At 39.6% G+C, this 23230-nt stretch overlaps 1 pseudogene; it reads right to left on the bottom strand.

Annotated features, from left to right (window-relative positions):
- Nucleotides 1–1416: 1416 nt before the first annotated feature.
- Nucleotides 1417–2160, bottom strand: LOC149173729 (E3 ubiquitin-protein ligase BRE1-like 1 pseudogene; annotated as a pseudogene).
- Between the last annotated feature and the right edge of the window lie 21070 nt (nucleotides 2161–23230).

Raw genomic sequence — 23230 nt, 5'->3', positions numbered from 1 at the left:
AGTATCAAGTTCCCCATCTAACCTGGGATCTCTTTCACAATTCACAGTTCGATAGTCGCAACAGAAGACAATTAGAATCACAACAAAACAAGTTCTGTAGACTTATTGAAAGCCTAATTTCTCATATAGAAAAGAGTGTGATCTGCTAGATGTATTAGGATGTATGCTGCCATGGGTCAACTCAGAAATAAAATATTGTATGAGGAGAAGTTGGCGATGCATAAAAGTTGAAGTTGCAAGCATAGGAAGCATTGCAGGTACTAATCAGCGTGGACCAAATCTCCATAATCTGTACAGTTACCACTCTTACAAAAGATCACTTGCAAGCCTCCAGAGTTATTTGTCATCTTGCAAACCACGATGCAGATATAGCAACAGATGTAACAGGGCAGCACAAGGTTTGCAGTCACCATTCTGTAAAGAAATATTAGGTGCTAATTTCTCATATAGCAAAACCCTGCCTTGCGCTCTCTTCCACAACATATTATCAGTCTAAAGATCAAGATGACTCTGCGCAAAGAAGATTGCATGAAATTATAATATGGTACAATACTGATGATATCAATGACATGTGCTCGAGTTCCGCTGCTCTTTCAACGTTCTCTTACAGCCGCTACAAAAGTTTTCTAGGATCCCCGGTAACTGCAATTGACTGCAAGCTCCACCATTTTGTTCATTTTTTCCCCAAATTCTGTGACCCAACTTTCAAGAGTGCAGCATAAGATGTGTGTCTGTAACACTGCCATTCTCTGCAACAACATGACAAACTCCATACTTTCTTCTCACAAGTCACCATTATATCATAAAGTATACACCATTTTTTCTGAAATTATAAGAACTCCAGATGAGATTCCCTTGAAGCCTCCAAGGGGCATGACTGACACCTTTGGGATAAGGCACCACTCTCATATAAGCAATGGCCTGACCAATATTTTATCTTAATCTCGTGAACTGGTTTGATTGATTTGTTAAATATGCAGTCAGTTACAGACATAATACACAGAGCAAGCAAATCCACCCCAACAACTCTAATGTTGAAACCCGAAAGACATTGCACCTACAATTCCATGATTTTACTTTGAAGGATGGATGGTATTTACACCAGTTCTTCCTCAATTCTCTTTTTCCCGAACCTCTCATTCTTCAACTCCACTTGCAGATCAGTATTTCTGCGTTTGCACTGTTCAGCCTCCTTTTGCACAGCCTCAAGACAAGCCTTAAGAAATGGGAAGATACCGAACATTTCCGATGAAACAAACCTTGACAAAAATGGCATCGAAGAGGTCAATCCAGTTTCTTGAGCGTGGCCATGGAGCATAAAAAGCTTCCAACCATCCATTCACCAATTTATCTCGAATACTTTGGGACATAGTCATTGCCTGGCTGTTTGGGTTGTTTGCATCAGGAAAAACATGATCATAAGATAAACCATTCAGCATGCCATTGACAAAACCTTCTCTGCCACCCGTTTGCGTGGAAAAAGAACTCTTGTGGAGCTAGGCCACGAAGATAATGAACTACATCTCTCTCTGTTATCTGCTGAAGTAATCGTTGATTTTGAGTTTGCATATCTTCGTATGCTTGCCCAATAGTCTCAATTTCAGCTATATACACTTCTCCTTCTTCATTTTTAGCTTTCAGAGCCTCAGTGAACTCCAATATGTCCCTCTCTGCAGCATCAAGCTTTTGCCTTGTGTCAGCTATCTCAGCTTTAGCAACAGCAAGTCTCTGTTGGCAGACTGCCTCAGCTTCATTGGCTGCTTTGACCCGCAATTCCAAACTGTGCTCATCAAGGGCAGACTTTAGCTTATGCACTTGTGCCCAAGCTTTGCATTCTGCCTGCCTTGCTTCCATGACATCCCTGGAATCTGTGGTTTCCCGTCCATACATCTCCAGAATTAACTTTAGCTCTTGTTTAGTCTCTCTTAGATCCGTAACCAAAGCCTGCAAGGATTTTATTTTAGCTGCATGGTCTGCACATTTATCTGACAGTTTTTTGTATTCATTTGACTTTCTGTTAAGTATAGTTGTGAGGGAATGGACCTCTGCCCGCAATGAATGAACTTCAAAGGCTGTCTCCTTAAATTTAGTTAAATGTGCTTGCATCATACCCATCTCTTTATGTAGAGTTGAAACCATCACTTTAAACTCACTAATAGTGTCTTTGTATGATATGAAGAACCAACAGATCCATTAGCATCATTGTAATAGCTGTCTACATATTTATTGAACAAAGATTGCTGCCCAAATGGCTGTATGATAGGCATTGGTCATGCATCCATCAATGAACCAATTATTGCACCCTCTCTAAGAAACTCACACTGACCAAACTTAATGACAAGCATACATGCAGGAGCTTGAGAACATGCCACCTGTAAAATGCATCCACCCCAGAACTATTTTGCATGACAGCTACTATGGATTCGAACAAATCCCCAATTTCGTAGCACGCTACGAAATCACTAAAACATGTTGCGCTGCGAAACTGCTAAAGGATTCATGCGCTGCGAAAACACTTTGTCTTTAAGCTAATCTGAGCAATTTTTGGAAACAAAATTTTGAGAGATAACAGGGTCAATATTTTTTGTTATATTCACAAAAGAGCGTGTTTATTAATTTTTAGGCTTAGATATTTGAAAACACATTCGGAGAAAGTTTTAGTTCACAACTTTTTAAAAAAGGCCATGTTACCATATTTGAAAAAAAAAATTCAATAATTTTTTTCGATAAAGGATTTTAAAAATAATCCAATGTTTTCGAATACATGTGATGGACCTAAGCTCCAATAAAGGTTCTGATAAGGTAGATTTATCATTTTAGTCAATTTTTTGGAAAAATGAACCTAATATTATATTATTGTATTGAAACTTAAAGGATTTAATCCTAAATTAAAAAGGGCCCCCCATATTTTATTAGTTCTACTATTAACCATAATGGGGGGGTTTTTGAGTAGTACAACAATTGGTGACATACTGGGTGAAATAGTTATCTCTGTTAAAAATAAATGAAGCTTTAAACAATTAAACAAGAAGACTTAGAAAGGTAAAAATATTGAAGTTTTGATTGATAAAAATTACTCTGAATAAAAGAACTCATCATCTTGTGAATTATCTCATAACCTGTTTATTGATGAAAATCTTTATTATCCCTGTTGGTCATTTAATCAGTTATAAAGATAAAGTTAAGAACTATAGAAGTTTAGATTTTAAGATAGACATATTTGTCAATGGTAGAGCCACTGCTACCATCAGGCATCCATAGCTGTGACAAGGTTACCATTTAAGCACAGATACACCAATATCCCATCCACTTAGAGTAAAATTCTTAAGTGTTTTTGAATCTTTTCTTTTAAAATATTTTTTTATGTTTGCTTGAAAGCCATTGTTCTGGCTTGGTAACCAGATTATGACAATGCCATTCATATGTTATAATGATATTGAACAAGTCAGCTCGTGATGAGACCTCTTGTCTTATGGTTATATAATCGTAAGCCATTATCCTAGTTTGGTGGCTAGTGTTGATAATGTCAGTATCATTGGTTTCCCATGATCATGGTAAGTCGGCTCATGATGAGACCTCTTATCTTTCAAGTTTTATATATTTTTGAATTACACTCTAAAAATTTTAAAATTAGTGGATGGGGAGGTATATTCACTCCTTAAGAGTAATGGATGACAATTGAAGCCAAAAGATGCTAAAACTTCAAAATAGCCTTTACTTTTTAAAGAAAACCTTTTCATGACCAATCATAGGATAACCAGACTTTATAAAGTTTTCAAGTTATGAAACATTCACAATTTAATGGATATAAAGATTTCAGAGTTAGATGCAATACTAAACTTCAAAGTTATAATCAGTCTTTCTAATATCTCTTCTCTAATCATTCAAATTTCATGTAAATAATGAGAGATCCCAATGTGAAGACAAAAGTGTATTACCTAACATAACTAGGATTAAAGACACCAGTATATACATGTGGTTATTTACATATTTATAGAAGGACATGTATCCTTAAGAGAAACATTTTTTTAAAACTAGCCCATTAACGGGAAGAGAATCCCTCTTTCCTTGTAGATCTTGGAGGATGAAGGTTGATGGGCCTAGCTTGTCAACGATCTGAAATGGACCTAGCCATAATCTCTGAAACTTAGTGTGTTTACCTTTTTCTTCATGAGCTTTGTCCCATTTCAAAACTAGATCACCAATTTCAAAAAATTTATTGTTAACTGAACTTGCATCAAAATAAGATTTAACCAATTGTTGATGATGGGTATGAACTTGTTTTTCTTTATCCCTTTCTTCATGTAGCTTAAAAGTTTGGGACATTCTTAATTGTAAACAAGAGGAAGGTTTTTCTTCAATGGATTGGACTAGGGCTAGTGATGGAATAGGTAGATTATGAGGTATAATAACTTCTTTTCCATACACTAGTTGAAAAGGAGAAGTGCCTATAGAGACTTTTAGAGTGATTCTATCAACCCATAAAGCAAAAATTGGAGCTTTATGTCAATTTCTTTGATTCTAGTCAACTGTTCTTTTGATTATTCTTATGAGATTTTTATTAATAAATTATGCTAATTTGTTTCTTTGAGGGTAATAATTTTTAGAATACTTAAGTTTAAAACCTCTTTTAAGAGAAAATTCAATAATGGAATTTCCTGAAAAATAAGATGCATTATAAAAAGCAAGGGCATGGGGAAGACCAAACTTGGTAATGATGAATTGATCAATATATTCAATAATGTTTTCATAATTGGCCACCTTGAGGGGTATTTCTTCCACCCATTTGGTGAAGTAGTCTACAACAGTCAATTGTATTTATGTTGCATGGAAGAGTTAGGAACAATCTCCACTATTATGTCTAGTCCCCATTGTTCAAACGGTTGTTCAATGTTAACTGGCTACAAAGGCAAGGTTGGTTTCTCCTGTATTCTTGAAGCAGTCTGGAAGACTTTACATTTTCTGACATAGGCATGAGTGTCCCTAAATAAATTCGGTTAATAGTATCCAACATGCAAAATTTTATGAGTAGTGGTGTCTCCACCATAGTGTCCACCAGCTGGTCCATTATGTAGCTCCTGCAAGACCTTTTCAGCTTCATACTTTTCTAGACATCTTAGCAAAACATAATTGTAATTCCTTTTAAATAAGACATCATTGACAATATGATATTCATTAACTTTAAGTATAAGAGTTTTTTTTTTCTCAGTAAAACTAGCTAATCGATTATATTATATACAGGTAACATTACATGCAGAAAAACAGTTTGTCCAGGGCCAACTGTGGCACCTTGGAAGACCTTGCTTGACACAGAATTTTCCCACGCAGGGGCATCACCTCCATGATAAACCAAAACATCTGAGACAGACTTGAACTTAGACAGTAGTTTAGCAGCCCGCGCAGGGGCGTCCAGCAAAAAGACTCATAGTGGACCTTGCCATGACACATAACAGATGAACATAGAGTATGAAAAAGAACTAAAAGCATACAAACATAGCAAGAGAAGTAAACCAGAGAGTGCCTCTGAGGATTAGTCTTCAGGCTCTTCCTCAATGATATAGCACCATCCTTGGCCTTAAGGAACACCCGCCCACATTGCACAGGGATCCTTCTCAGTGGCCGGCGAAATCTGCTCTGGAGGCTGAGGAGGGGCTTGCTGCGGCTCCTTCCCTGGATTGCCCTTTTCAATTGGAGGCTGCAGCACTGGACTATCCTCGCTATTGCCTTCAGGAGGCATCTCAGCTGAAACCGGTTGCTTTCCCTTGTCGTTCTCCTCCGGAACCTTCGTAAAGAGGACTGATATATGCGCATTGATGCCTGTGTTTCCCTGCGAGCTGCCCAATGTGAAAACAACTGAGACGAAAGCTGGAAGCACGGGCTCACCTTCACTGGAGCTGCCCACCTCCAAGAACTGATTGGCCGGAACTGGTAAGGCTCCCGCCCTCCTGTAGCAGTAGCAGCAACAGCAGTGATGGTGTTCATCTGCTGCAGGGGTGCGAGAAGATGTCCCGCGTCCAGGTCCCCTCCTGCTCAGCTGTCTCTCCCGCAGTCGCGCCATGATTTCCACGATTCCTTCAAATTGCTCCAAGAACGAACTTGTGGGTTTGAAATCCCAACTCTTTCTGCTTCCTGAGTGCCTTCCCCAACTCCAAACAAAGCCGAGTTCAATTGCCCAGGTACCACGCACAGGATGAGCCAACAAGAAGAAAACGTCACCCAGGTGAACGCCTTCACCTCCTGCCTCAGATGCGTTCCTTCTGCCCTCAGAACTCTGTGTTGCTGGTTTGGCTCTCTGAGCCCTGAGCAGCAACATTCTTTCCCATTTAACCTTGCATTCATTCTCTTGGGATTTGCAGGCATTGAATTACCGCTGCGGGCTCTCCATCGTTCTCAGCGTCGCCATAAAGATCTCTGCCGCGCCTCCCCCTTCTTAACGTTTCGGCGGCCCTGGACATTAACTCCCTTCGCTCTTCACGTGGCGGCACATGCTGAGCATGTGGCACACCATGCCCGGTGACACCCGCATCCGGGGTGATGGCCTCGTCTTGGATCAGGCTGTCTAGTTCCTGAGCCCTTGAAGTGTCCGGAATGATGTCTATGGATCCTGTAAGGAGATAGTGTTCATTGTCTGCACCTATGTTAGCTAGACAGTCCGCAACCTTGTTACCTTCTCTTTTGGTATGGGTGAAGGTAATTGCTCTATTGCTGCGGAGAGCTTGTTCAATGGCTTCTAGCCGGGCAGCAAGTCTCCAGCTATTGGTGATTTTTCCAGCCTGTGAGCCATTCTGAAGTCTCCTGGCCATGTTTATGAGAATCTGGGAGTCTCCTTCCACGATTAGCGGCTGAAGATTGAGATTCCCTGCGAGAAGAATTCCTTGCCATAGGCCTTCGATTTCTGCCGAGTTGTTGGTGTCCCAGCCCAAAGATCCGAAGTATAATTGCAAGGGTGTGCCTGCTTGATTCCTGATGATGCCTCCGAAGCCTGCTTTGCCCGGGTTGCCTTTGGAGGCCCCATCAAAGTTGAGCTTGTAAGAGTTCATGGGGGGGGCCTTCCATGTGGCCTGAGTGGTGCTGCTGCTTGTGGAAGTGCTTCTAGAGTGGGGGATCTGAGGTAGAGTTAAATTCCAGTTGCTTAGAATGCCTTTCTCGGAGTCTAGAGATGGGAGATCTTCCTGTGTCCAGGAGTGGAGAGCCAGCGTTTCATTGAGGTTGCCGCATATTCTGGTCCATAGATCATCCATCTTCGAGCTCTGATTCTTGAAAATCCTCTTATTCCGTTCTTTCCATATACCCCATAGGATGAGGCCTGGTAGAAGTTTCCATAGGCAATTGAGGAGCGCGCTTTTGTAGGGGTGCCGCGGCCAATGTCTGAGGGAGTCCGTTATGTCATCCATTGTTCTGCATTTCTTTTGACATCTGAAACTAGCCTTTTCCCACAAGTGATTGGCTAGGGGGCATGAGTCCAATAAGTGTTGGAGTGTCTCTTCATTTTGATGGCAGTTAGGACATATAGAAGGTCCATGGAAGTTCCTCCTTCGTAATTTGTCCCAGGTGAGAATTTTTTTGTGACTTACCAGCCACAGAAAATAAGAGACTTTGGGCCAAGAATTAGAATCCCAAATTAAACTCCAGATTGGGTCTGAAGGATTGTTCTGGGTGCAGACTATTTTGTAGGCCTCTGAAGTTGAGAAGTTACCTTTTGGGCGGTATCCCCATCTTAGGATATCGTAGCCCTCATCATGTCTGATTCTCCTTCTTCCAAGCTCCCTTTCTAAGTCCCCTGTATCCTGTAGATTTGTGAGATTAGCTAGCTGATTTCCTTGCATCCATTTCCTGAATCCGTGCTCCGACTCCTGCAACCAATGATGATGGATTTTTTCTTGCTGCTGCTCCTGCCTTAATTGGTCCCCCGGTGCATTAAGGATGTGGGTCAGCTTTGGCATTTGGTTCCATGCGTCCGTCCAAAATCTCGCCGTTTTGCCATTCCTGACCTCCCAAAAAGTGTGTTGCTGTATTAAATGGTAATGCTGTTTTTCCGCATTCCAGATTAGTGATCCCTTATTCCTGGGGGTAAACCGAATTAGCTCCTCCTGGGGACGGTTGTTGGCATACTTGGCCGTCCAGATTCTTGCCCAGGGCTTATCAGGATTAGTGATCCAGGGCCACCATATTTTGGCACTCATAATAGAATTGCTATGCTCCGGATCTCTTAGTCCTATGCCTCCTTTTTCCTTTGGTTGACAAACTGTAGTCCATTTGACTAGCGCCCACTTCCTATTTGTAGCTGATCCACCCGAAAGAAAACTGCGCTGGAGCTTCCTGATTCTTTTTATGACCCATTTGGGAGCTGCAAGGACAGAGAAAAGGTATAGTGGCATTGCCTGTAGAACAGACTTGATGAGCACGACTCGACTGGCCAGGTTGAGAGATCTGTGCGTCCATAGGTTGAGCCGAGATTCAAGCTTCTCAATGAGGGAATGCCATGAGGAGTGCTTAATAGCAGAGGCTGTGAGAGGGGCTCCCAGGTATTTTGAGGGAAGGGTTGCTGATGGAAAGCCAAGAATGCGGGTGACAGCAGATTTAACCTGAGGGGGCGTGTGAAAGAAGAAAATCTGCGATTTGGCGCAGTTTACTTCAGTGCCAGAAGCGTCAGCAAAATCATTGAGCAAGGATTTCAGGTGAGAGGCTTCCTGGGCTGAAGGATATCCAAAAATCATGGTGTCATCGACAAACTGTTGATGAGAGGAGACAGGGGAGTTGTGTACAGAGAGACCTTTGAGCTAGTGGGAGAGGAGAGCTTGCTTGATGTGACGGCCCAGCCCTTCTGCCATGAGAACAAATAGGAAGGGGGATAGAGGGTCCCCTTGCCTAATTCCTCTGGAGGGTTTAAAGGGTCGAGAAGGGATTCCATTGACGAGGATGGAGAATTGGGTTGAACTTATCAAGCTCATTATCCATCGAACCCACATAGTATTGAAGCCAAAAGCTTTTAGCATTTGCTGAATAAAGTTCCAACTGAGTTTGTCAAAAGCCTTTGAAAGATCAAGCTTAAGAATCATACCTGCTTGTTTCGATTGTTTGAGGGAGTGAATGATCTCGTGCGTAAGAAGGATGCCGTCCAGGATTTGTCTTCCTTCCACGTAACCTGACTGTTCTTGGGAAACTAGCAGCGGCAGCAAGGGCTTCAGCCGGTTGGCCACCACTTTAGAAATAACCTTGTAAATAACGTTGCAAAGTGCAATGGGCCTGAATTTGTCAGGTGTGATGGAGTCCTCCTCTTTGGGAATGAGGGCTATGAATGTATTATTGAGAGAAGGAAGCATCCAGTGGAATGCCCTCGATTCTTCAACGATTTGCCATACTTCCTGTTTGATCATCTCCCAAAAGGTATGAAAGAACGTAGTGGTGAATCCGTCTGGTCCGGGAGCCTTTCCTTCCTTGAGCTGGGACATCGCGTCGTCCACCTCCTGAAGCTGAATCGGGCGGAGGAGAAGCTTATTATGTTCCTCTGTAATGATTCTGGGCACATTGTTAGTGATTTTCTCAATTGCTTGTCTTCTATCTCCTTCCGGCTCTTGCAGGATCTGATTGAAGTGGTTGCGAAATTCTTCCTCGATTTCCTCATGCGATTCTACTCTCTCGCCTCCAGGCTTTTGAATGAACGGAATGCTGTTGTGCATTCTTCTTTGAATGGTGGTTCTGTGGAAGAATTTAGTGTTGCGTTCACCCTCCTTTAACCATCTGATTCTGGACTTTTGTTTCCAGTAGATTTCCTCCTGCTTCTGTCTGTCCTCAATCTGCCTGTGAAGGTGCCTTTCCTGTTCTAGTGTCCCTTCTGTGTGTCCCTCAGTGATGACTTTTTGATGGAGATCCGCTAGTTCCCGATTGAGCTCTTGCTGTGCTTTGAATATGTCTCCAAAGGTTTCTCTGTTCCATCGCTTTAGGTGGAATTTTAGGAATCGGAGCTTCTGTTGGAATTTGTACATCTTGGATCCTTCTGGAGGGGTGAAGGAGGACCAGGTGGCTTTAACAAAGTCTTTGAACTCAGGGTGCGAGAGCCAGAAACTTTCGAAACGAAAGGGTCTTCGGGTCTGGTTTCCGGGGCATTGCCATTGGAGAGCTATTGGCCAGTGGTCCGAGCCTGTCTGCGGGAGAATGGCGGCTGAGAAATCTCCTCCAAGATGGATCGCATTATCTGAGATGAGGAAGCGATCTAGCTTGGAAGCAATTTGGTGTTTGCCTGCTCTGCGGTTACTCCATGTGAATGTACCATTGCAGAAGGGCATGTCTATAAGGGAGGCACTTTGAATGAAGTTCTTGAAATGAGTATTTTCCTGCTCCAGCCTATTTCGTCCTCCTATTTTTTCCTCTAGCTTAGTGATCATGTTGAAATCTCCTCCAATAATCCAGAGAGGGTACCTTCTGGTGTTATTCAGAGCTTCAATGGTGTCAAGAAGTGCTATTTTGTTCCCTGTGTCCTGCGGGAAGTATACATTCGAGAGGTTACCATGTACATTCGTGCCCAAAATGTGGAAGACTGCCTGTATGAGGTGATGAGAGGCATGGAACTCTGAGAGATCTATTGCTTGAGTATTCCATGCTATGGCGAGTCCTCCTGACGCTCCTGATGCATCTACTGCTACTGAGCGGCATCCTGGCCAAGCTTTTGTGAGGATGTTGCCCAAAGTGGTGCCGTTGCATTTGGTTTCCTGGAGTAGACAAATTTGTGGCTTCTCCGCTTTAATCATGTTTTTTAGCATTCTAAGTTTACCTGGGCTGTTGAGCCCTCTTAAATTCCATGAAACCAGCTTCATGGTTCAACCAATTGGAGAGGGTTTGTAGTACTTTGTCAGTTTCGCATACCTGCCTGAGTCAACCAGGATTTTCCCTACCTCAATCGTTCTTTGTAGATCTGTTTTTCGTCCCCTCTTTTTTGATTCTTTTGGAGGTTGGCTTCCGTCCCACTGACTGCCTGGTTGAATCCCAAGTTGCTTCTGCTGGTATGCTCGTGAGATGACCACTTCCAACTTGCTGAGTTGGGCTTCTGAGATGCTATCGTAAGCCTGCGCTTTGCATGCAAGTTCCAGTTCTTGGATATCCAGGCCCTGCAGGTCTACGCTTTCCGGTTCCTCTTCCATTGGTTGCGCCTGCGTGTCTTCTTCCTCAATCTGTTTTCCATTAGGAGGAGCATCTGATTTGTCTTCCATTTCTACTTCCTTGTCGTTCTTTGCCTGATCCTTCGAATCCCCAGAGGGGGGATCATTGAAGCGGGTGGGGGAATGGCGAGTGGGGGAAGAGGTGTAAGGGGGAGGGTGGGATGAAGATGAGGGATGGGATGGGTTAGCTTCAGTAGTTGGGGGCGGTTCCTCGGAAGATTGAGCTAGGATTTCAAAACTATTCTTGGATGCCGGACCACTGGAGCTGTAATGCTGGGGCTTTTGCCCATTTGGGGGTTTCCTGTGCGCACGTCTTCGACTTGGGGCTTTTGTGAAGCCATCCTGGGCATCAGAGGCAGAAGGGTCAGTAGCTTTGGCATTCAAGGGGCAGTCACGGAAGAGATGTCCTAGAGCATGGCACTTTCTGCACCGGAATGGCACATGTTCATAGTCCAAGGGTTGGATCCATTCTTCGTCCCTGTGAGAGAGATGTATCGAATCTGGCAGTGCTTCATTCAGCCGCATGAAGACACAGATGCGTGCATAGGAAATGAATCTGCGTGTTTTTGTTTCTTCTGCAGTTCTAATGTATTCCCCTAGTCCATTTCCAATTTTCATGAGGATGTTCTCGTCCCAATACTCATCTGGAAGTCCATACATTCTGATCCAGACTGGCGCCCAGGTGAGGTCTTCCTTGTCCGGGTTGAATCTTGGTATCCAATCTCTCATGTACAGGCCCGCTGCGTTGAAGAAGTGAGGTCCTGTTCCCAGTACCCTGAGTTTGTCTTCAATACAGTAGAAGATTACTGTAAAGAAACCCTTAGGCCCTAACTGCAGAGTAACATCGCCTTTTGGCTTCCATTTTGCTGCAATCCACCCATATAGAGCTCTTTCCGTCGGCCAGAACCCTATAAATTTCCCAATGATGGCATGGTCTTTCATGAACTCGATTCGTGCGTCTATTATGTGCCCCGGTAACTCGATTCTTGGCCTTTCTGTGGCTACTGGCTTACAGGTTGTAGAGGATACCTTTGGCGCTTCCTCCGGGTTTTTTCCCCTTCCCTGATTGCCGCTGTCATTGTCTTGTCGTCCTTCTGTTTTCCTGTGTTCAGGCTGTTGTTTTTTCCCCTTGTTCAGGATCTCATTGTTAATCGATCCAAAACGGAGTGCATGGTCCTCGCCGTTCTGCATTGGGGAGGGCCCTGACGCCCCACCCTGAGGATGATCCATCGCGCCTGTCTAGTGCAGTGCAGGTCTGCTAAACGCCAGAGGGAACGGGAGGGAGGAGTACAGTGCTAGAGGTGCGTTGTCTTGCGCCGTCACGGTTTCCTGCAAACCCTAGTCGCTCCAGTTTTCCCGATTCAGAAATGTAAATAGGTCACCAGTTCCTATCAGCCAACTTTAAGTATAAGAGTTATTTTCTACTTGTAATTGAGTTATAATGGAGGATAACCATTTTTCAAGTAAAAAATTAGATCAGCATATTGAGATTCAGTATCGATGGGACATACCTCTGTGATTTGGACATTATTATATGAATCTTCATCAGTTGAACTATCATAAGGTCCAATAATTAACCTGAAAAAACCTTGACCCTTACAATTTTAGTTCGTTTGATGTCTAGATCATGTTCTTGCAAGGCAATAACCCAATTTTCCTTTTCTCTCCCAATTCTTTCGGGATAAGTAATTTTCTAATAGTAGGGAAAGGAACAATTAATTTTGTACGAGTTTTGGGAGGAAAGGCTTGAAATTTTTAATAAATTTAAAGACTGCAAATAATTTCTTTTCAACCTCTTAATAATTTATCTCGGCTCCCTGTAAATTGGAACTAAAGAAGGAAATCAGAGCTTGAATTTGTTTCTCATTAGGTTGTGTTAAGACTGCTACATAGGATTGTTCAGTGTAAAGAATCAATTGTTTGGAAAAATTAGGGGTTGATAACAAAGGGGCATCAATGATTTCTTTTTTTATTGATTTGAAAGCTTTTCTTTCGATCAACCCCTATTTGAAAATTGACTTCTTCTTTATCATAACCTGCAAAGGAAATACAATTTGAGAGAGGTATGGAACAAATCTTTTAACAAAATTAATATGTCCAAGGAAGGATTGCATGGAATTTTGGTTGTTTGGTAAGGGATTCAGATATCACCTTAATTCTATCTTGATCTATGCATATTCCTTCTTTAGAAATTATAAAACCTAGAAATTTTCCTTCGTCAAGAGCAAAAATTGACTTTTTAGGATTTAGGGAGATTCTAAACTTTCTGCATCTTTCAAATATTTGTTTTAAATCATGTAAATGATTACCTCTTTATTTGGAATAAATTGTAACGTCATCTAGATACCATACAACTATCTTATTGATCAAACCTCTGAAATCAATATCCATAGCTCTTTGGAAAGTAACTCCACATTAATCAATCTGAAAGGGTTTTTTTAATAAGCGTAGGTCCCCCACTTAGTCCTGAATGTGGTTTTTAGTCTATCATCTAGATGTACAAGAATATGATTGTAACCTAAAAATACATCTAAGAAAGACATTAATTCAGAACCAGCAACAGCTTGTAAAATTTGTTCCATTGGGGGCAAAGGAAAGTTATCATTTTCACAGGCTTTATTCAAATTTTTGAAATCTATACAAATACAAATTTCCCCATTTTTCTTTATAACTGTCATAAGATTTGAGACCCGCTTGGAATGTTTGACTGGAAAAATGATTTTATATTCAGTTTAGTTTTAATTTGAGTGTCCAAGATAGGGTGGATTTTCCTGAGCTTTTGTTGGATTGGCTTGACATTTGAAAGCATAGGAATAGTGTGTTTAATGATGGATGTGTCATAGGTTTTCAAATCATCATAAGTCCATGAAAATGTATCCTTGCATATTTTAAACAAATGAATGAAAGAAGAACTTTCATTTGTGAAAGTCCAAGGCCAAAATTAATGTTCTGAGGCTTATGATCAGATCTTAAGTTAACCAATTCAAATCTCTAAGTTGAACTTTGAAACTTGCAATTAGTTACCTTTTTGAATCTATCTTTCAGGTCATATAAATCTTCCAGTTTAAATGTACGTTTAGGTAAATAATTTTCCTCAAAATATTTATTCAATTATTTGTCATGCTCATCTTCATTGATAATCTGATCAGAGTAAGACCCTTCAAATTTTATAAAACTCAAGATATCATTGTCATCATTAAACACTCGCCAATTAGTAATGGTGTCTAGAATGGAGGGGCAAAAAAATAATACAATAGAAAATCTATTTGGATTGAGATCTTCTGGTGGAATGAATTTGGAAGAAACATTTGCTAGGAGATCGGCACTAGAATTTTCTATTCTTGGAATAGGAGCTATGTTGAATGTAGTGAAATGAGACGTGAGTTCTTGGATCAAAGATTGATATTGCTTAAGGTGTCTAGAAATGCAATGGATGTTGTTTCTAATTTATTTTATAAAAATATCTGAGTCACCAAAAAATTTAAGATATTTGATATCAAGACTAATAGCCTCCTGTAAGTGGTATACTAATGCTTCATATTCTGCAACATTATTGGTACAACCAAACTCTAATCTGCAAGCTAGAATATTTTTTTCTCCATTAGGATTAACCAAAATGCAGCTAGCTCCTGCTCCTTCATTAGATTTCAATCCATCAAAATAAAGGGTCCAAAATACACTATCATGCTTATTTACAAGGTTTTCTACAATATTTATACACTTAGAAGAATTTTTTTGGGAGAAATTTTCAATTTGAGATGAAATAGAGTCAACTAAAAAAGAAGATTCTTGCGCTTGAAAATTGCCAAAGAAAGACTCAAAGGAATAACTTCCAAGAATATTGTTTGTAAAAACCACTGATTCATTTTCTTCATCAAAATCAGTCACTGAATGTTTCATGTGTTTTTCCCTATCAACACGAATTTGATTGGGTTTTCCATTGTAGGGAAGCCACATGTGTGACCAATCAGTTGCAAAGTAACCATGTAGTTTTTCAGACCAGTCTCTGCTTAGAATAAGACCATAAAATTTAGGAATGTCTACAACTAATATATCTATTATTTGAAAAACCTTTGAATTGGAAGCTAATATTATTAAAACATAATTCATTTCTCCCAAAACTTTGAATTTTTTGTGATCTAATTGAACAATCTGGACAACAGATTTCTGTGGTGTTATATTCAATTTAAGACATACCGCATAAGGCATGACATTTGATGATGCACCAGAATCTACTAGACAATTATGAACATTCTTGTTAAAAATCTCAAAAGTCAATAAAAATGGAGTATGGGAATTTGATCTATCTCCAATCAAAATGGAATTTGATGAGTCAATCTTATCTAAAGAGACATTAGGAGGTTTTCTTGTCCCTTTTGAGGCTTTTGTAGTGACAGCAGTAGGTAATGGAGATGCAGGAACTGCATTCAATTCTTTAAATAAAAGTTTTTGTTGTTGTTTTAATTTTCTAAACTCATAAAGAGGAAGGTTCCCTTTGACCTTTTTTATGTCTTCGACAATATTGTATTCCATAGTATCAGAGATTATTAAAGTCTTGGATGAAGAAGGAGATTTATAAGTAGTCAGAAGAGAATCTGAAGGAGTAGAAGACTTCTTAATTACACTTTTGTCCTTATTAGGGAGAGCAGGGGACTTCTATTTTTTATTTGTTGGAGATGAATCAGAAAGTCCCTTACTTCTAGTACTTACTGGTAGGGCCTCTTCTTCTTCTTCATTTTCTGAAGTAGTTAGGATGAAATCCCATAAACCATAAGCTTCTTCTAATTCTTCTTCTTGGGATTCTTCAGCAGATAAAGTTGATTCTTCCTCTTCATCATCTTGATTAGATTCGGCATTTGATATAATGGAAAGTGGTTGTGATTGTGATGGTTGAGTCCTTTTGAAAGGCCGAAAGGGATTTTTAGAGGTTTCCAACAAAAATTTTAAGGATCGAGAAATTTCTTGAAGTTCAAAAACATTGGCGAATCTCACTAATCCCTAATATGCAAACTATAAAATGTTTATTGATATATTTATAAAATTATTCAAATTTATAATTATTTTATATACAGTCTCTATATAATGTTGGTGATTTTTAAGGTAAAATAATTTTATATTCTAAAATTTAAGTGATTCGTCTTTTATAAAATTGGAAATTGGCGAATCTTTTTGTGGAAAAATCAAGGAAATTTAGCCCACTGGGCAAACATTAGCCCCTAAAATTTTCCATGGAGGTTTCAGCTACCTGATTTTTAGATTCTACCATTTCATTTGACATTGTCTTCAAAACTGTTTTTAATCCTTCCAAGTCAAAAGGATCCTTGAGAGATTTCTTCTTGGATTCACATTTAAAAGTGAATTTTTTTAATTTGTTTTCTTTCATCAAGGGTAGTTTTCTTTTCAAGAGCAAGGATTCTCTTTTTTATAGATAGAGCTTATTTCATGTTATCAAGAAGAACTTGTTTTTTGGCTCTATCTATGAACATACAAATGTTTGAAGGAAGAGCAAAGATATACTATTCAATTTGTACATCAATTCTTGGCCTATAAGTGGTTGGGATCTTATTCAGCAATTTGTTGAATTTGGAATTAAAATCTTTGATTCTTTCATTTGGACTAGTCTTAAGATTTGATAAGCCATTAATAAAAGTGGTAGTTGTTCGATCATCACAAAATTCAACAAAAATTGCTCTTTGAACATATCCCAATTTTTTATTGATCTAGAAGGAAGAGAAAAGTACTAGGATCCTGCATATCCTTCAAATGTGTATGGAAAGAGTCTCACAACACAATATTCTTCAATCAGTTCATTTAGATTGATTTCTAACATTAAATTATGAATATGTTCCTCTATAGGGATACCATGATCAAGATTAAACTTAGGAAGCCACCTATCTAGGTGTTTGGGAAGAGGGTGTAATGGTGGAGCCATTTGTACTACCCCAAGGTTATTCCATGGTCTGTTGGCCATTCTGGGAGTACTTGGAGCAGAATAAGTAGTATAATACGAGGGAGATGATGGTGAGTAAGTCGTTGTGGAAGATGTCCCTGTAGTGCTATTGGTTATAGTTGCACTAAACAATTTTTTTTGAGGAATGTGAATGGACGGGATGAGAGGTTGATTAGAAGAAGGTAAAGAGGTAGAGGAAGTGGAAATACCAAATGACAGAGTAAGAGGGGGAGATGGTGATGTAATCTTGCTAGCAGAAGAATGAGTTTCTGGAGTAGTTTTCTTTCTTCGATGAGTGGTTAATGGGAATTCAAAAGGTTTAAATCCAAGTTTTTCACTCTGGGATCTAGTTAATACACCAGAAAACTATAAGGATGAGGAAACACTTCCTTCAGATATATCACTTTGGACATATTTTTCTCCAAAAATAGAAATTCCTTCCAATTTTTGGATCAAATACTGAACTTCAAGAGACTCAGTTGGTATTTGAGAAAGAATTTGGCCAACTGACTTTGGAAGTGTGCTAGGAGTTTTGGTAACTTTTTGAACAACTTTAGATATTAGATTAGGAGATTTAGAATGTGATCTGGAAGTTGGTGGTGATTTTTAGGGAGGTTGACTCTTAGAATGAAATTTTGATTTAAAAGTGGATCTCCTTGCCATTCATAGTCTGAATGGCCCTCCTAGCGCCAAAAATGTTGAAGGCTCGAAAATCTCTACCTCAACATTGGGGAAAACCACCTGGTCGGGAACTTAGGACAACTCCTTTTCTGTTTGGGTAGTGGCTCTGACTGGGTTTATATGACCAATTTCCTTAACAAATGACAAAAAAAGTGAATGTGATATATAAGTGTGGAATTGATTACCTAAACGAAACTAAGAAACAGAAATACATACTTAAACTATCTATACCGGGAAAAATATTTTTGTACATGTGACTTATAAAGACCTTGCATTAAACATGACAATATAGATCATCAAATCCTTTGCAAGATTAAAATTGATACAAATTAGATCCTTGAAGATTATCAGAGTTCTATGACTGTTTCAAATTATGTCAGACTCCAAAATCTTGTGAACAACAAGCTATCAGGAAGGACCTCTAGACAGTGGCAGTTATAGTCAGCACGGAACAACGAGGACCCTCGGTCAAAGCGCGCTAACCATTGGCCCATGGAGACCGTGCAGCGCAAACTAGAAAATAGGGAGTCTAGAGCAAAGCACTAATCACGCATCGCAGGATAAAAACCTCAGATAAGGAAAAGCCCCGACACCTGGTCATGTGAAAAATAGATAAAACCATGGGAAAAGTGCTAAAACCAATAGGCGGGTCCCGTGCACCAAAACTGGTGGAATATTAGAGGCATTTTGGGTGATAAGCGGGTTTGTCATAGGACCAAGTGATGCCATACATTTAATGACGCATGTCTGGCGGATGAGAGAGAAAACTGCTCTCATCGCAGGCTAACGGTCGAGCAAGTCACCTGTGCGATAAAAGCGATGACCATAGGATCTGGAGGGCCCAAATCAAATGGTGGATATTGCAACCAATGTGAGACCAGATTTGATGAAAGAATAGGCTAAGGCATATGAAATTTGAGGTCTGACATGACCGCTAAGCTGGTGGATGAATCATTTCACTGAATAACTGAAGTAACGATCGTTCAAGGAAGAGATGGCGCTCAGTTCGTGAAGGAAAAAATGGCCACCTCTCTGTGAAATGTTACACAGTGGCGATGACACAGAAGCAAGGAATTCTAGCGGATAGAGGAAGGTGATCCAAAGGGACGGAAGAGGAAGTGAATAGTCAAGGGAAAAATTGGCTTTAAGCCACGAACAGACAGAGAACAGAGGGAGACAGAGGAGACAGAATAGAGAGTTAAGCAAGAAGTAGAGAACAGAGAAGTCGAGCTGACTTGTAGAGCTAAGGTAGCATTGAGCAGAAAGAACTAAGAGGGCTTGAGAGGTTCAAGAAATCCCTGTGAGGATATCTGTCGGGAGCTGAGTACCAAATTGGACTCATCCCATTAAGACCAGTTGAGGTCGAGACTTGGCAAGGGGGGGGTCTATGTACTCTACTAGCTTGGGGAATCCAAGTGCCACCCTACCAAGCATTATCTGTTACAGGAGACTCAAATTGAGCTCCTCATTGTAAAAACGCTGCTTAATGACACAATAGAAAAGGCCACCATTGAAAGCTGGACCAGGAGACATAGCGCAGGAGGATTGGGTGAACTCCTTATTAAATTGTTGTGTTTTTTCATTTGCTTGTTGTGTTTCTCTTACTATTTTCCATTGCCTGTGTATTTCACAATCTTATCGATCCATTCCTTAAAATAACATAGGCATGTCACCAGCACATGAGTTTGTAATACTTACATTAATTAACTAAGATCATACATAAGTGATTTTCATATCAAGTGGTATCAGAGCCATAGGTTGTTAGGTTAAACAAGCTTGTGTTGGATTTAGCTGTTGAATGCTAACTAGATCAAAGCTCAAATTGGGAAAAGGAGAGTTGGTCAAAACTAATCCTGAAATTGGAAGAGTCTATCCTCAGAAGACAATGTCAGAGGAAGGTTTTGTGGGGCCAGACCCTCAATTTATAAATAGTTTCCTAGCCATAAGGTCCATGGTAGAGGAAATGTATAAGGACTTTAGAAAGCATAAAGATGAAGATTCATCAGGCTCCAAACAAGATAAAGGAGAAGAAGAGTTTGTCCTCCATGACCACTCAAAAGGCAAGGGGAAAGAAGAAAGCTTTCTCACACCTCCTAATAGCCCGAAACATAAAAAGAAAACATATTTGATCAAACTAGATGTTAAATTTGATTTACCAATATATGATGGAGAGTTTAATGTAGAAAAGCTAGACAATTGGATTAGACAAATTGATGTTTATTGCAGAGTGCAGAGTATCGATTCAGACAAGAGAAAGATTTAGCTGGCCAGCCTACACCTTGGAGGCACTGCCTTGGTTTGGTGGGAAGGCAGGACCCAAGCTGACATGAAGAGACATGGTAAGACTATTTCTGTCTAGAGTGAATTTGTTTCTGCAATCAAAAAGCAGTTATATCCACTGGCCTACATGTAGCAAACCATGATGAGTTGGCAAACTCTTCAACAATTGAAAGGGAAAAGTGTACAAGGTTACACCCAAGAATTTAGGAAGAGAGCATTGATTCTAGGAATCTCATTAGACTCACCTGAGACTCTGTTGAAGTACACCGGTGGTATACACAGCTACATGAGGCAAACTATCCTCATGTTTATTCCCACTAGTATAGATAAGGTATCTGTTCAAGCTACGCATCTAGAAGCTAGAGGAAAGAATGGAAACCCAGAAGTTGGGGGATCATCCCAACCCAATGCAAACAAGAATAAGGAGAAAAGAAAAAAGAAATGGAAAGCAAGGAAGGCCAACATTGCACAAAAAAGCAATTCTTCATGCACTCACTGTAAGAAGGATCGACATGATGATGAGCACTGCTGGATTCTGCATCTGGAGCTAAAACCTAAGAAGTTTGAGGGCAAGAAGAAGAAGATTGTTGCAACTATTCAGAAAGATTTGGGGTTGGACTCAGGAGATGAAAAAACCATTGCAGCCACAGGTCTAAAAGGTAAGAATTCTGAAGCATCTACTAGTAATTCTGCACAATCTACTATTGATGAAGAAAATGAGAGAAAAGACATGAGCTTTTCCATATTCAAGTTATTTCCAAACATCAAAATATTGATACTTTGTTTGATAGTGGCTCACAAGTAATTTTAATTTCTGAAGCAATTGTAAAGAAGTTGGGATTACTGACTACACCTCACAAGAAACCATACCCATCAGGATGGTTAAGTGATAAGCACAACTATAAGTGACTAGACAATGCAAACTGAAGTTTTCTTTTGGGTCAACATTTGTAGATGAGGTTGAGTTAGACATAATTCCTTTGGATATATGTGGAATTGTTTTAGGAAGTCCTTACTTGTATGACAGAAAAGCTATTTTCTATAGAACTGAGAATAAGTATCTTCTCATTAAATATGGAATCGAATACCTTGAAAGAGCTCATAAGCTCAAGAATAATTATACTCTTATAAACTCAGGGCAAATGAAATGAATGATAAATCCATGCAAAAAATTTTTACTGATGGTTGTAAAGGAAAAGAAACCTGATAAAACCAATGTATTTGAGGGTTGTAATGCTAAACATCAAGCTAATTTAGAAAAATTTGTTTTAGAGTATGATATCTTGTTTCAAGAACCTAAATGTCTGCCACCCAAAAAGGAAATAGTGCATGAAATTAATTTGCAGAAAGATGCTCCATTGCCTAACATTTGAATGTACAGGTTTTCTGCTTTAGAGAATGCATAAATCAAGAAGTAGGTGCAGGAGTTGCTCGAGAAGGGGTTCATCAGACCTAGCACATCACCATGTGGGTCACCAATCATTTTGGTGAGAAATAAAGATGGCTCGTGGAGAATGTGCATTGATTAACAAGCACTGAATAAGATAACAATCAAAAATCGTTATCCCCTTCCTTTCATAGATGATCTATTAGATCAATTGAAAGAAGTTATTTATTTTTCCAAGTTAGACTTGCATAGTGGATATCATCAAGTCAGAGTTGCAAAACAAGATGCATGGAAGACTACTTTCAAAACAAAGCAGGGATTGTATGAGTTGCCGGTTATGCCTTTTGGCTTAAATAATGCTCCTACTAATTTCATGAGAATAATGAATGATGTACTCAGACCTTTTCTTGATGATTTTGTTATTGTATATCTGGATGACATTCTGATATTTAGCAAAACATGGGAAGAAAATTTAAAGCATGTTAAGAAGACACTAGATGTTTTGAAAAGAGAAAAACTTTATGTTAAACTCTCAGAATGTGAATTTGGCAAAACATATTTGAATTATTAGGGACATATAGTAGGGGGTGGTGAATTGAAGATAGATCCCTCTAAGGTGGCAGTCATTGTAAACTGGCCTAAACACAAATTTGCTACAGAAGTTAGGAGCTTCTTAGGAGCAACACAATATTGGAGAAAGTTCATTTCTAACTTTTCCTTAATTGTAGCTCCCTTAAATGCTTTAACATGATTAAACAAGGTGTTTCAGTGGGGAGGAAAATAGCAGAAAGCCTTCGAAACCTTGAAAGAAAAGATTAGTACAACACAAATACTAGCACTGCCTGATCTTCAAAGACCCTTTGAGATCCAAACGAATGCCAGTGACTATGCCATGGGAGCAGTGTTGATACAGCATGGTAAACCCATATGTTTTCATTCTGAGACATTTAATTCTACAATAGTTAACTATCCTACATATGATAAAGAATTGTATGCATTAGTACAGAGTGTGAAAAAGTGGAAACATTACTTAATGGGCAAAGAGACACTAATACATACTGATCATCAACCACTTCAATATCTACACTCCCAAATTAAGTTGCAGCAATCAAGACACTATAGATGGATGGGTTTTCTACAACAGTTTCATTTAGTCATCATATATAAAAAGGGCATACACATTAAAGGTGCAGATATGTTATCTAGAACCATTATAAATGCATCTACTATACTTAAGCATAATTCTTTGTTACATGAGAGCTACATTGAACAATATGCTCAAGATATAAACTTCAAAGATGTATATGCAACTTTGAGTCAAGGCAAGCGAATAGAAGAATTGGATTATCATGTAAAGGACCGACTCCTATATCATTGTGGGAAGTTATGCATTCCACAAACTAAAAGAGTAAAGATAATTCGAGAAGCACACACTTCTCTAATATCAGGTCACTTTGGGGTAGGTAAAACAGTTTCACAGCTGCAAAGATTTTGTTATTGGCCAAAAATGAACAAGACAGTTTCTAGATATGTAAGAGGGTGTATTATGTGTGCTAAAAGCAAGCCCAGCAATAAAAAACTAGGCTTGTACACTCCACTACCAGTTCCTTCTCATCCTTGGGAAAGTGTTTCCATGGACTTTGTTGGAGGACTGCCTAAATCTAGGAAAGGTCATGACTATCTGTATGTTGTTGTGGATAGGTTCAGCAAAATGTGTATTTTGATACCTTGTAATAAACAGATTACAACTGAACAAACTGCAAAACTGTTCTTTCA

This window comes from Pinus tabuliformis, chromosome 4_2 (assembly GCF_031772625.1).
Source record: "Pinus tabuliformis cultivar Carrire ecotype Pingquan chromosome 4_2, CPIR1, whole genome shotgun sequence".
Classification (NCBI taxonomy): Eukaryota; Viridiplantae; Streptophyta; class Pinopsida; order Pinales; family Pinaceae; genus Pinus; species Pinus tabuliformis.
Note: the sequence above shows the minus strand (reverse complement) of the source record. Positions and strands in the feature narration are given on the sequence as shown.